This window comes from Rhinolophus hipposideros (assembly GCF_964194185.1).
Source record: "Rhinolophus hipposideros genome assembly, chromosome: 13".
NCBI lineage: Eukaryota > Metazoa > Chordata > Mammalia > Chiroptera > Rhinolophidae > Rhinolophus > Rhinolophus hipposideros.
In genome coordinates this window covers 14,435,692-14,448,287 of record NC_138059.1, presented here as the reverse complement: position 1 = coordinate 14,448,287, position 12,596 = coordinate 14,435,692, and positions in this window count along the sequence as shown.

The following is a 12,596-nucleotide window of genomic DNA, read 5'->3' as shown; positions in this document are numbered from 1 at the left end:
TTCTATATGTAGTAGCAGACATACTTCTAAAGTAAGAAACTTTGTTCTATATATAATTATTTTTGTTGTTGTTGCTTTTTAATTTCACCATGACATAGATTCTAATTTAAGGTGCTACGAATCATTACTATCACTATTTTGTCTTCTGCTTAGATATACCCAATTTGGCCAATATGAACCTCTTCAAGCTGACTGTTCTTTTGACAGGTCCCTATTGCCTTCCAGCACAGTTTTGTTGTTGTTGTTGTTGTTGTTGTTTGTTTTTTTGTGTGTTTTTTTTTTTTTTTTTGCTTTCTGGCATAACAAGCTATTCCAGAATCAACATGTATTTTATCTGCCTGTCCCTAGGACCCGCCATTCCTTCAGGAGCCCTGGCTCCTTTTAGTGTGAAATGTTATTTAAAAACCAGGATCTGGAGACTAGATGTGCTTATTGCTACTATGATAATAGAGTTCAGAGTCATATCCTCAATTCAAATCCAGTGCTGTAAGGTATGTCCTTAGATTTCCTTATTCCATATTTGTTTCTCAATATGTGAGAAATCTGGTATTCAAAAATGTCAATAGATGTGTTCAGTTTTCTGTGTCCTACAATATAGAAAGAAATTGTTTCAGAATTCCTATTCCAATTGCAATAGCAACACCAACAAAAAACCTACTCAGTAAGTTCAAAATTTCTTTGCAATTCATTTTGTCCTTAGATTATATTCCAATAAAGATGCACAGAGTGTCACGTAGATGCTTGATGCCCACTATCATCTAAATATCGAGATATGGGGAAACAGACAGATCCAGATGGTGGGCATTCTGCAAAACAAGTGGCCTGGGCTCCTCAAAAATGTCAGTTCATGAATGACAAATAACAGTGTGGAATTTTCTAAACAAAAGGATGCTAAAGAGACATAAAAACAAAATAAAATGCAAGATCTTGGATTGGATCATCAAAGAAAAACCATAAGGATATTTTTTGTGGCAATTAAAGACATTTACGTGTAGACTGTATACTTGATAATTTAATTGCATCAATGTCAGTTAAATTCCTTGGGCGTGATAATGGTATTGTTGTTATAGACGATCTTTGTTCTTAGGAGCTAAGTAGTGATATGTTTAGGGATGAAATGATGCCTGTAACTGACTTTCAAATGGAGAAAGAGAAGAACTATCAAGTAAATGTGGCAAACTGTGAACTGACTTGCAAATGCAGAGAGGAAAAGAGAGAACAAGAGCAAGAGATCTATGAAGTAATCATGGAAAAATTAACAATAAGTTAATCTAGTAAAAGGTAAATGGGGGTTTGTTGCATGATTCTTTCAACATTTTGATGAGTTTAGTCCTTTTTTTTCAAAATAGAATTGGGGATAATGCAGAAATCTAAGTCCCACCCCAAAAGATTTTGATGATTCTCGTCTTGGGAAAGGTCAGGAAATGTACATTTTATTAAGGGGGTTTCTGATACAGATAAGACAGCTCTTTAAGAAAGGCTGAGCAGATTCTCGTCCTTTTATAGATGTGGAACCCAACACCAAAGATTTCCTAAGGTCACACATCCCTGTCGGGTGGGGCAAAGTCAAGACTAAAACTTTTTTCTCCTAGGAATCAGTGATTCTAGATCAGTCAAACCAGAAAAAATTAGTGGGTACTCAATAACTCTTTAATAATTGCTGGATATAATCACAAATGGTAGGGTAGAGAAAAGGAAAAAGAATTGAGTCAGTGCTCCCATATTCTGACCCAGGCACTTTCAGATACTTTCACTGTTATCATCTTTCCAAGAAACCAAAGTGTAGATAGATAACCTACTTTTTATGTAAAAAGAAACTGAGACTTATAGGGTAAGCAATTGTGAGGTCAAACTGCCTAGATTTAAGTCCAAGTTCTCTAATTGACTGACACTAGGGAAAGTATTTAATTCTTTTACCCTTTAGTGTAACCCCCTGTAAAATATGTGTTTAAAAATTATTTTTATGCCCCAGCATTATTATAAGGATTCAATAAAATAGTCATGTATGGCACTTGACACAAGGCTCACACTGAGTAAAAATAAGCGATTAATAAATGTGAACCATTCATGACAGAAACGATGATAGAGCTAGTAAATGGTAAATGTTCTCGTTAAGGTGTATCGCTTAAGACAAAAGGAGAAAGAATCTTCTCTGTGTTTAGTTAAATGTAATAGTGTCCAGCATATAAATTCATTTGACATCCTTTTACTCTTTCTTTCCTCCTTTTCTCTTTGCCTCTCTTCCTCATTCCTAAAACAGACTGAAATTTTAACTCTGCCTTAGGATAGCAAGATCTATGTACAGGATACTGAAGATTCATTGTCAAGGCAACGGTTGGCAAACTATTGCCCCTGGTCCAGCTGTTTATTTTTGTAAGTGAAGTTTTGTTGGAACACAGCCACACATTTGTCTACACATCGTCTATGGAAGCTTTCATACTATAATGGCGGGCAGAGTTGAGTAATTGTGACAGAGACTATAGAGCCCTCTGACATTTGAACCTTTTGACCCTAGGGACAGTCAAAAATGTGAAAATATTTCTAACCTGGCCCTATATCAAAAAAGAATGATCCCTGGTCTAGTGTATGAAAATGCTGGGAAAAGGATCAGAGCAACTTTAAAAACAGGGGAAAACTAGAAGTCAGGTTGAGAGTCACTGGTCTGACAAATAGTAAGCAGTCCAGTTCATGGCAGCTGCCATTATTATAGATAAAGGAAACAAACAAACAAATAAAAAAAATAAAGACCAACATTTGAAAGGGCTCACAAAAGTCCTGCTTATGTTTCCTCATGCAATATTCACTCCGTGAAGCAAAAGTCATCCAAGTTCCATCAATGGAAACTGGAAACACAGAGAAATCAAGAAACCCACTCAAGGACACATGAATTTGAGGAATTCAGACTTAAGTTTGACAAACACCATCCACATCGTGTCCTCCTCTGAGTTACCCTGCTACTTTCACCACATTTTAGGCTTCAGAGGATTGAAACTCAGATTTTACATCTGTGGTGCTCTCAGTGAAGGCCTTTAAAATGATTTTGAAAGGGAAGCCTCCAGGAAAATCAACCTCTCTTCCAAAGGGTGGGTCTTGGGCAGCCCTAATATTGCTGTTTTAAATTCTGTCGCACAGGCTTTCTGAAAGGTTAAAACACTGTGGTTGATCCTCTTAGAGTCACCAACTACCAATGCCCCCAATTCAAAAGCAGCTTTAGATTCCAATCAGAGCGAAGGAGTCCTATGTTGGTACACACGCAAAAACACGTTGTTGCCATTTATTTTCTTTCCAGAAAGTCAAGCAACTGAAACATTTGTTTTGCGATCGTTGGGGATTTTTTTTTTTTCCTTTCTTCCTTCTTTTTCTTTTATTTTTTTAAAAAGAGAATTCTGTTTTCCCCAATAGAACCTAGAGTGAATTACTATGTTGTACACCTGAAAGTAATGTAATGTTGTATGCCAACTATACTTTAAAAGAAAAAAAATTTTAAAAGGATCTACTCAGAATGAACTTAGATTCTGTCACCAAAAAGTCCATTATAATCCATGAGTTATTAAATTCTTTCAAAGCTAAAATTATTGTGATTCTATTTTGGGGAAGCAAGCGGCTTAGGAGAGTAGAGGAAGAGGAGAAGCATGATATATCAATTTTCTTGAAATACTCTGCCCTCTACTTTTCCATTCAGTTTTCCAAATTTATATAGAGACATAAGTATGAAAGAGATATTACAAAAAATGAATACAAGTAGCGTGATCAATGGCCCCAGTGTTGGGTAATAATCTATGGTGAGAGAGATATATGAACGTAGAGTACACAAACTTCCCGTAAAGGGTCCGCACATCTCAGCAACAGGCAGTGATTGCTGACATTGGAGAAAGCTTAGGAGCCAGGTCTTCTGGTTTTCCAAGACAATCAAGAAATATACTTTTAGATGAATTTTTAAATTTTGGCTTAGCTTATTAAATGGCTATTATCAAAAAGACAAGAGCTAACAAGTGCCAGTTGACATGGAGAAAGGGGGACTCTGGTGCCCTGTCGGTGGGAATGTAAGTTGGTGCAGCGACTTTGAAATAGAGTATGGAGGTTCCTCGAAAATTAAAAATAGAATACTCATAGGATCCAACAATCTTGCTTCTGGGTATTCATCTGAAGAAGATGAAATCAGGATCTTGAAAGGTTGTCTGTACTCCCACATTCATTGCAGCACTATCCCAATAGCCATGATATGGAAACAATCTAAGTGTTGAAAGATAAAGAAAACATGGTACATAAAAATAAAATGGAATATTATTTAGTCATAAAAATAAGGAAATCTTGCCACTTGCTACAACATGAAGACATTATGGGAGCGAAATAAGTCAGACAAAGACAAATACTGTATGATATTTCTTCCATGTGGAATCTGAAAAAAACAAACTTGTAGAAACATAAAGTAGATTGGTGTTGGACAGGTTTTTGGGAAAATAGGGAATGGGAGAAGGTGGTCAAAGGGTACAAACTTTCAGATATACGATGAGCAAGTTCTGGGGATCTAATGTATAGCATGGTGACTATAGTTAACAATGTTGTATTTTATATTTGAAAGTTACTGAGAGTAGGTCTTAAAATTTCTCACCATAAAAAAAAAAGATAACTATGTAAGGTGATGGATGTTAAGTACTCTTCTTGTGATAATCATTTTGCAATATATTATACACCTTAAACTTACACAATGGTATGTATCACTAATATCTCAATGAAGCTGAAAAAAATTTGGCTCATCTTTATATGAAATATAATTTGGCCCCATAAATAAAATAAAAGACAAGCAAACAAAAGACTCATGTAGGCTAGATTTGGTTTTTACTCTTAGATCATGATTTTGTACTACTCAACGTAAGTAACTGACCTGGGAGGTCTGTTTTTCTTTATCAGTCTCTGGGAAGTTTGCTTATGGTAAGTCTATTCTCAGTACTCTGATACCATCTCATGTTCTCATAGAGTCAAATCTCTTGAGTGTCAAAGACTACCCATTCCTGTTCTTACAATAAACATAATGTTACAAAATAGTTTTTCTGGCAACTAGTCAGCTGGCCTTTTTTCCACTTGGTGGTATATTCTTTCAACCTATACCAGTGCACAAACGATAGGCAGAAATGAGATGGTAGACATTTTGTTTTCTACTGTATGGTTCAGCACCAGACAAGATGCTTTTATAGCAGGTTCCTATAAAAAAGGCACAGAAGAGCTACCAGGTAGTGATTTTCCACCTCTTTCCAAACTCCCAGTTATCAAGAGGCAAACACTTCCACAAACTTGTTGCAAAATCAAATGAAAATAAACCAAGACCACATAATCCCAGCAGTGGTAAAAACGGGTCTTGTATAAATATGAAGTTTGGGTGTATTTGAATCTATAGGATTTCCACAATTCTCTGTACTTTATATTCTCTGTAAATGTAGTCAGCGAGAGAACATTTCTGGGTAAGTAGCTGGACTTTGTTCTCCATAAATACCCCTAATATTTTAGAAAGTAGCTTTAGCCACCACAGGCTTAACCCAGGTACAGGGGCAGAGTTTAAGGAGCAAGCCGATCTGGTTCTGAGCGGCCTTGGGAAATACAGCCTGATCCTCCATCATCCAGTAAAAGATCAAATTACGCACACATTTCAAAGCTGCAAATTGTAACGATGGTCAGAGATCGGACAGTTTCCAGGGGAAACAGCCTGCCTCTTTCTTCCTTTTCCAGGTAATCATAAGAAGTCTAATTTATCCAACCATTCTCACGTCTTTCGTTTTTATATTATATTACTGTTTGAAAATGCTTTTATGTTGATCCTCAAAATGCCCTGGAAAGGTAGACAAGTCAGATATTGTTAAGCATCATTTATCGTGGAGGACACAAAAACTTAGTAATATGGGTGACATTACCAAGTTTACTAGTAAAACCTGAGTGATTTTTCTTCAATATCTGGAGAATCATTGGTCTATACAATACTCCAATTCTACTGAGGCCATCAAATTTTAAACTTGATTCACATTTCCCTTTCACCTTTGACCTCCATATTATGTAAATAGTCAAATAATTGCAGAAAAATATTGTTCACTAATTCATAAACAGCCTGTGCTAGACACTTTAATGGCATTACAATATATAAAACTTGGCTTCAGATCTCAAGGGAGGGACAAGTTGGATTTTAAAGAAAGGAATCATACGCAACTACCAGAAAATAGAGGTAAAACTAAAGTTAATAGGTCTCCTAGCCTGAGTCGAGCACAGAGCTAAGTACTTTACACATACTATCTGATTTAATCCTTGGAACAACTCTCCAAGGCAACTGTGATTATCCCTCTGACAGTGGAGGAAACTATTAAGTAACTTGCCCAAGGTCACAGCTGGCTAAAGCCAGAGCTGGGATCCAACCACACTTCTGCCAGGTGTCAAAGTCCTGGAGAGTTTCACCCAGCTATTCTGACTCCCTGAACACACACAGGCACCCATTGTGTTGGGTACTGAATACTTCAGTGCCCAGGGAATTGTAGAAGGTGGGCACCCTCAGAGAAGGGCAGGGTCAGAGAAGTGAGTGTTAAGTTGAAACTTGAAAGAAATGGTGAGCGTGGATTGGTGCAGGGCCAGTGGTGGTGAGGAGGGCAGGAGTGGGTTGGTAAAGCATGAATAGTGGGTGGGTGATTGGTTAGAGCTGAGCTCAGAACTCAGATGGTTTACCTGGCTGGAGAGTATTCATTAGCACAGTGTGTTCTTGGAGCTGGATTTAAAACTGTGCCTCTTTGTTTTGAAGGGCAATTTGTTGCTTTTGCCAAATGCCCCAGCTTCCTCAGTTCAGGTACTCCTTGGAATGGATGAAAAGTCAGATTTTGCAGCATTCGTGGGAGAAAAAGAAAGGGGCTCCCTGGAGTAAAGAAGAATGGGTTGCACCTTGCTTTTCATTAGGGGAGGATGAAGGACAGGTTAAGAGGCCTCTGGAGGATGTTATGCACACTTGTTTCACAACACAGGGCTTTGCACAAGTTCCTGAAAAAATGATTCAAATTTCAAACCTATCAAAATCGTGGCCCACAAATGTACTTACTTTACTTGATCTGCATATTATGAAAAGCATGAACATGGATTGCTGGACTCCATGTTCTCTGTTATTTGCTCTGTATTGCGGAGCTGCAGCTGGTGCTGGGAGGTGATGCCAGGAGCTTTGGGAAATATATTAGCCAGAGTCAACCTTGGGAACTCTCGATGGCCCCAGACTGAGGAGACCTCATTGCCTGGAGGACCCTGCCCCTCTCAGCCATTCCCAAAGGGACTCCACTCTTATATAGAATGGTAGAACTTGTGCTTTTGTCATCATCCTCACTACAGGGTAACAGCTTCTCACCAGCAAACTTTGTGCTGTTGGAGACCTGGGAACTCTGGGGGAGGACTCACACCAGCTTAGAAAGGCCTACAGTTACATAACCGATCTTTTTGTCTCGTGGAAGAGCGTGGTTTAGGAAATAGAATAGGCTACAGTTTTTTATTGTGTCACCTAACTCTCCTGAATGGGTGTGTCTGATGGCTGTTCAGGTGGCTGTTCATCTGATCGCCACCACCATCTACTTAGAAAAGGGCGTTTGGAACCAGGACACTCAGGCCAGGATGCCAATTGAATGGCTGATATCCAAAGTCAGGACCAAATGCCAGTAGGGGTCCCTATGGGAGGCAGCCCAGGGCACAGAAAGCCAGAGTCCTCCAGGAAACAGCAAGATTCAAATACCGGAAGTACATAAATAAAAGACATTAAAATCAATCAATCAATCAATCAATCAGATGATAAATTTCCCAAAAGTTTGTCAGCCTCACTAACAATAAAAATTGAAATAATAAAGCATTATTTAAAAAAAAAAAAAACCTCTCAGTCTGGCACAGATTTAAGAAGTTTGATAATACCCAGTCTTAAAGCTGGTGTGGGGAGATAGAACTTGCATTCACTATCCGTGGGCTGTACGTTGAAACAAACTTTTTGGAGAGTTTTTGTAGAACTATATGTGATACACATACAATTTGACCCAGCTATTCTGTTTTGGGGAAATTTTCTGACAGATACACAAGTGCACAAAGATACTGTGCCAGAAAGTTCAGTGGAGTGTTTTTATAATAGGAAAAATCTGGAAACAATTTAGATGTCCATGAACAGGAAATAGCACAGAAACATTTTAAAAGACGTCAAAATAATATTAAGTCAAAAGGTACAAACTTCCAGTTATAAGATAAATATGTCCTGGGAATGCCATGTACAGCATGATGACTATAGTTAGCGACACTGTTTTGTATATTTGCAAGTGGCTGAGAGAGTAGATCGTGAAAGTTTTCAACACAACAAGAAAAACTGTAACAATGTGTGGTGATGGATGTTAACTAGACTTATTGTGGTGACCATTTCACAATATATACATATATGAAATTATTATGTTGTACACCTAAAATTAATGCAATGTCATATGTCCACTGCACTTCAATTAAAGATAATAATAATATTAAGTCAAAAAAGCAAGTAATAGAATAGTGAGTGTAGCATGAGCTTTTTTGAATAAAACAACAAGGATATAGGCATCCATATATGTCTCTCACCCCCTCTACATATGTCTATGTATGCTTCTCCACACAGAAAACGTATCTGAACAAAGGCACATGCAACAGTTAATAATGATTGCTGCTGAGAATGAGAGTGAGAAGACCAGCATGATAAGGGGCCTTCTGAGTTTTATTTTATCAACTTATGTACAATTTGAATGTTTTTAATAGTCACTGTTATTTTTTTAATAATTAAAACAATATGTAAAATGAACTCATAAAGGAGTTAAATAAACAAAAATAATTCTATATTAAGATCATCAAGTTCTATCACAATCAAGTCCAAAGCCTCAAAGATACAATCATAAATAGTATGATTATGTTAATAATTGCAAAATTAGGTAACTAATCTTACATGAATAATAATACACACTTAGATAGCCCTTCTTTGTGCTGGACACTGTTTTTAAGCATGTTCCCTACAGTAGCTCATTTAAGCCTTATTACAATAATCCTATGAAGTGGTTGTTATTCATACCACCATTTCAGTGAAGAGGAACCGACGCATAAAGAGGTTAGATGATTCCAGGACACACAGGTAGTAAATAGTTGAGCAGACAGGGCAAAGGAAGTCTTGAGTTTCTGCTCTTGACCTTTATCCTATCCTGTCCTATCCCTAGGTAAGATGGAAGGCCTCCAAGTTCAAAGCTGAGCTGAGGACTGATCTAGAACCAACAAGTAAGAGCAAAGAAGTTGTTCTTGAGTGTGCCCTGATGACCTTTACCAGTCACTGGGGACCTGGTGGTATACGAATTGAACTGCCGCGAAAAGCCAAAGACATAATATTTCTGCCCATATGAGTTCAGCAAACTTGAGTGTTGTATCAGTTAGAGTTAGGAGGAACTGTGTATAATAGGAACCCAATAAATTATTATTTAAATAACCTAAAGAAAGACTTTTATTTTTTTTTTGCTGTATATAAGAAACGCAGAGCTAATTTGGTAGCTATATGAAATTAGGGACCAACACTCCTTCTAGCTCTCCACCCACTATGCCTTGCTTGCGGCCTTCATTTGTGGTCAAGATGACTATTGGAGCTTCAGCCATAGCATCCTTATTTCAAGGAGAAAGGGACAGAAAGAAGGGACAACAAGAGTGCATACTAATATGTTTCTTAAAAGCTGTGGTTCCCATTGTATGTCATTGCTGAGAATGTAGTCATTTGTTTACAGCTGGCTGTAGGGAAAATTAGTTTTATTCTAGACAGTAATTGGTCTGGATAACAATTTTGGGTTTTGTTACTAAGGAAGAAAGGGAGAATGGATATTAGGGGAGGCACGTACCAGTTCTGTGAAAAATAATCCATTCCTGTGTGTTGGGGAGGACAGGGTTCTGCTCCTATAGTTTCAAAATGCTGGAGGCCATTCTGCCAATGACTTTGATGTGAGTAGCTGACCAAGGGGCATTTTGAGGACACGGGGCACCTAAGGGTGCAAGTAGCTGAATAGGTGCTAAGCAGGCATAAAGGACTCTCAGAATGGATGGAAGGTCTCAGAAAGTAAGTTCCACCCCTGAGAAGGGTCAGACTTGAACTTTGACAATGTTACTGAATTTGGGCCTTTTCTACTTGAAGGCTTCTATACACAGTGTTGACAGGAGCTTTTAACTTCTCATCTTTGGATAAAAGAAGGAATGCTCTAGGGCTCACCCAACACTTCCATGTAGTAAGGAACTGGAGGGTTATTTTCTGAAGTCAACGCTTTGTTTGTTATCACTCTCCCCCTTTGGACTAATAGAGGAATGAACTTCTTAACTCAGAGGGATGTACCTGGGGAATTGAGGGAAAAACAGAATGGGCTTATAGAACAAGAAGTAAAGTTCTGCTAAATATTTCAGAATCACAGCAAGGCAGACAGACTGTAATGGGCTCTAATTGGCACCTGCATAAGCTGTAACATCTTTACTTTCAGCTAAGTGGCACTTTGGGAAGGTGAGAAATTATTTTCTGCCTTAGAAAACCCAAAAGAAAATCCAGCAACTCACACTTTAATGAAAACAAAATAAAACCAGCTAAGGTCCCAGCCATCACAAAGGAGGGGATAGCTGCAAGAAAGAGTCAGAGAGGAAATCGGGTATACAATGATTTAAAGCAAGGGTCAGTGACCGATGGCCCAGGGCCCAAATCTGGCCCCTCCCCTGCTGGTGGATGATCTTTTTATGGCTAAGAAGGGCTTTTACTTTTTTAAATCGTTGAAAAAACCAGAAGAAGAATATTTAGAGACACAGGAAAATTACATGAAATTCAAATTTCAGTGTCCGTAAATAAAGTTTAATGGGAACACAGCCCTTCCCGTTGATTTATGCACGCTCTGTGGCTGTTTTTATGCTATAACAGCAGAATTGAGAATAGTTGCAAGAGACTACATGACTTGCAAAGCCCAAAATATTTACTCTCTGGCCCTTTAGAGAAAAATTTTGCTAAATCCTGATTTAAAGTACCGAGACACGCATGCCTCCATCCTCATCACTTATACGTTGTATGAGTTCAAAAAATGTATATACTTTTTGAATTTCAGTTTTCTCATTGTTCAGATGTGAATAACAATGATCTATTTCACGGATTGTTATGAGGATTAAATAAGATATCTCATGTAAAACACTTATCTGGAACATGGCACATTGTCAATAAATGATAGTTATTTTGTTATTTATTGTTGTGATGGCTAACTTTTAATTCTCATTTAAGACTCAGCTTGCTTCTGGAGCTTTCTTTGAACCCCTCACGTTGGTTGAAGTGTATTTCTTCTGTGTTCTCATAATACCCAGTACTTATATCCGTCATGACTTACCATCTTATTTTATAATTATGTTTCTGTGCCTGGTTCTGCCTATGAGCCATGAGGTTCTTGAGTAAAGGGGTCATGACTTATTGGTATTTGTGTTTCCAATGGCTGTCACAGTAAACACAATATAGTAGTGGTGGAATTTTACGGGATGCCACAGCCAGGTTGTTTCTTCCTAATACTGAATTCCAGAATCAGGCACACCTACCCACTCAATCACAGGAACTATTGGGCCAAGAGAGCCACCCCCACCCCACCCCCACCTCAGAAGCTGAGCTGACCCAATAGCTCTTTAAGAATGGAGTTGTCCCATTCCTTCTCCCAAACTTCTCATTTAGGTAAATCACTTCTCTTATGGGGAGGAATGATTAAGAAGGTGGGGGAGGAAGCCAGGACATTACTCTAGTGGGGCTCCCCTCTGTGGAAGGAGGATAATGTTGCCCCTCAGTAAGTGGCTGCTCTTTGTGTGAAAGCCAAATGAATGATTCCCATGTGATGGTGCTCTAGATTTTTTCACTGTCTCCCCTGTGCTCTAGAAATTTATCTTACTTGCCGTATGAAAATCAATTGCATCCTTTGGGCAGTCGTCTATGCTATGAAGGGCTTCCTGTCCTCTAATATGTTCCCCAGATGTATCTGCTCAAACACCAGAGCTTTGCCCAATATAGTGTATGTGTGTATGAATACACACAGAGACACATAAAAAAAGCTTTGACCCATACCGTGTGTGTATATGTTATCCACAGTATATATATATATATATATATATATATATATATATATATATATATATACTCATATATATATTCTAATATATTATATATATATATATTTGCAAGAGACTACATGACTTGAAAAGCCCAAAGCATATATCCATATACTTCTTAATTTTTTTAACCTTCATGATATCTTTTAAAAACAAATGAAGGGAATCCTCTAGATTCTTATGTTCAGATTTTTTTAGTTTGATTCAACAAATCTGTGCTGCAAATCCTACCGCAGTATAAGTGCTGGACTCTGACCAGGCCATGTAGAATTAAAAGCTTAATGTTGGTCTTTTTCCACGGATGGTTCTTATGTCCAGGGGGCATTCTTGTAAGACAATAAGAGCAGTAAGGAAAGGGATAGGAGTGTTATATTAGAAGAAATGGCTAAATTAGGGAGACTCAGAAAAGATTTCGCACACTAAATGATGTCTGAAAACAGTTTTGAAGG